Consider the following 3,370-nt stretch of genomic DNA (forward strand, 5'->3'; position numbering starts at 1 on the left):
GACAGATTCTGTACAATCAATTCTCATATTAATTTATATGTTCGATTAATGATAATGATAAGAGGGTCAAGCTAAGCACTAAATAACAAGTCAAAATAAAAATGCATAAAGCTGGAGTCCTATAATTATTTAGTTGAAATAATGTAGAAAAATATCACATAAAATTGGAGCCCTATAATCCATTCCTAATATGAATAAGCTTAATCTCTACTTTTATAATTTATTTTGTTAGATCCTTTTACTTTTTTTTGTTAATTTGTTTTATTAACTCGTTCACGTCATCTTTTATTTAATAGAGCTAACAAGATATTAACTTTTCTTTTATTTAACCTAGCGGTTTGAAAGATTAATACCTTAATTAAAATGTTAGTTAATATTCTATTAAAATAAAATTAAATGATATAAATCTATTAGATGAGGATCATGAATGAGTGGCTACAACAAACTGAAGACAAATACGAGAACGAACTTCATAATTGTGGTACGTGGAGAATGTTTAATATATGTGTGATAACTTAATGGAGATTATGTAAATTATTTTTTGGGGGGAAATATTGTGTTTTTGACTTTTGAAGTCTATAAGATACGATTATATTCGTTGCTCGATAATCTCAAAAAGTTGAAGCTTAACCGTCACTCCCTTTGTGGGAATTAAAAAATTTATGGAATGTTTAAAGTTCCCTAGAACAAAACAAGAATTTTCTCAATTTGTTTTGAGAAAACCGTGTAAATTTTTCAATCAATAATTTATATTTTAAAAATACCTCATTATAGCATATTTGCATTAATTTATATTTAAGTATAAATTTCGCTAATGGCATTTAATAAATTACAGAGTTTGCTAAGTTTCATTATGACAAAATTGTGCAAAAGATCTATGAAAATTATTCAAGTATAAAGACCTAGGATGTATTTTAACTTATAATTTTGATTGAGTTCGATAGTATATAAACATGGATCCTAATATTACAAATACAATATAGTGATAAATGTAAAATTTTATATATGTACAAATTTCAAATTATTTGACACCCTGTTAACACAGTGTAAAATTCAAGATTTTGATGCTAACACGACGTCAACCATTGATACTATATTGGTATTTTTATTAATATTGTTTTATCATTTGTTAATATTTTTTAACGATCCAGATTATAGTTTGCCGTTAATACAATATATAGAGTTTGAATCATTATATCACTATACAAATATCTAGAATCCAATTGTTCCACATTTAAAACTTTGTTTAGTAATGCGCCGATCTATTTGCCTGAATTAAAAAATATCTGATTCAGTCCACTTGTGTTTCTTCCAACATTAACCTAGCTATATGATATTTTTGGTTCATATCCCATTATTATAAATACAATAAGTAGCAAATAATAGTTTTATATTGAAACACAAGGAATGAAGATGGAATTTGTAATATTATTGGTAGCATTGGTGCTTTCCCTATCGATAATCTTCCACAAAGAAATACTAAAAGACCAAACAGCCTCTTCCACCTGGTCCCTCCGGCTACCCTATCAATCGGTTGCTTGCCGGAGATGTTGAGAAACAAGCCAACTTTCCGATGGATGCTCGACTACATGCAAGCCTTCAGCACCGAAATCGCATGCTTTCGCCTCGGAAGCGTCCACGTCATCACCATCAGCTCTCCGAGCTTGCTCGAGAGTTTTTCAACGTGCAAGACTCCGTTTTCGCAGCAAGGCCGGGAAACATGACGGGGAGGCTCACGAGCGACGGCTATCTGTCGGCGGTCTTGCCCCCGGAGGCAATCAATGGAAGAAAATGAGGAGAGTCATCGTGTCTGAAGTGCTCACTCCGTCTGTCCATGAATTTCTTCACGGAAAGAGATGTGAAGAAGCCGATCACCTCGTTCGATACGTCTACAACCAGTCCAAGACTGGTGTCGCCATCAATGTGAGAGAGGCGGCGCGGCTTTACTGCGGCGGCGTGATTAGGAAGTTGGTGTTCGGGAAGAGATTTTTTGGAGCCGGGACAGAGGCTGGTGGGCCCGGATTTGAAGAGAAGGAACACATGGATGCGGTTTGGATTATTCTATCATACACATATGGATTTGCAATTGCTGATTATGTTCCACTTCTTGAGGTGTTTGATTTTGATGGTCATAAAAAAACTCTTACAAATGCTATTAAGAATCTGAGAAAATACCAAGATCCAGAAATTGATAATAGGATTGAGATGTGGCAAAATGGTATTAGGAAAACTAATGATGATATTCTTGATATTTTGATTAACCTCAAGGACTCCAACAATAATCCATTGTTGTCAGCTGAAGAAATCAAAGCCCAAGTTATTGTAAGTCAGTTTCTATGTTTAAAAATTACTATGTTTTTTGGAAAAAAGTATGGACCTATTATTTCATTACATTTACTTGTTTGGTTGCAGGAAATGAGTATAGCAGTAATTGATAATCCATCAAATGTTGCTGAGTGGAGCATGAGCGAGATGATTCGTGATTCACGTATTCTTGAGAGAGCCATTAAAGAGGTAAATGAGATTGTAGGTAAAAAAAGAGTTGTACAAGAATCAGATTTACCTAAACTGAACTATATACAAGCTTGTATTAAGGAGGCTATTAGGTTACATCCTGTGGCACCATTCAACCTTCCCATGTTTCAACCAAAGATACTGTCGTAAGTGGATACTTCATACCAAAAGGAAGTCACATCCTACTGAGTCGTCTTGGCCTAGGACGGAACCCTAGGGTTTGGGACGAGCCTCTTAAATTTAATCCCGATCGCCATATTACAAATGGATCCTCGCAGGTGGTTCTCACTGATTCTCAGTTGAAAATGTGGACGTTTGGTGTTGGTAGGCGTGGTTGCCCAGCCATCTTGCTTGGTTCTACCATAATGACACTTCTTTTAGCCAGACTTATTCACAGTTTTAGTTGGACACCACTTTCTTCTATGCCTCTCTTTCAAGAATCAGAGCTAAATCCTTTTATGGCTGAGCCATTGATTGCTCATGCGACTCCCAGATTGGAACCACAAGTTTATCAAAATTTAATATAGAATATATTGACAATATTCATTCATCATGTGTATATTGTCTCGTTTATGTCTAAAATCATATACCAATAATAAAACTAAGGTAAAATAGGAGAGCGCCTCGTTTCATATGCTATTTATAGCTTTAGTTATACTGTATTTATAGTGTCAATTATTGTATTAAATATTGGATGGAATTTTATGGAGTGGGTTTTAGAGTTGTACAATAAACATGTTTCAGGACCTTGATTTTCAATGTAAAACTATTAATATTTTTTACTTATTAATAAGTGAATATTTTGTTACATTGTGTTTTGCTTATTGATTTTATGCTGCGTTTTACAATATTTAAT

The 3,370-nt window shown here is 33.8% G+C and overlaps 1 pseudogene; it reads left to right on the plus strand.

Annotated features, from left to right (window-relative positions):
* Window positions 1–427: 427 nt before the first annotated feature.
* On the plus strand, window positions 428–3,041 carry LOC121781541 (annotated as a pseudogene).
* The last annotated feature ends 329 nt before the right edge of the window (window positions 3,042–3,370 follow it).

This window comes from Salvia splendens, chromosome 20 (assembly GCF_004379255.2).
Source record: "Salvia splendens isolate huo1 chromosome 20, SspV2, whole genome shotgun sequence".
Classification (NCBI taxonomy): domain Eukaryota; kingdom Viridiplantae; phylum Streptophyta; class Magnoliopsida; order Lamiales; family Lamiaceae; genus Salvia; species Salvia splendens.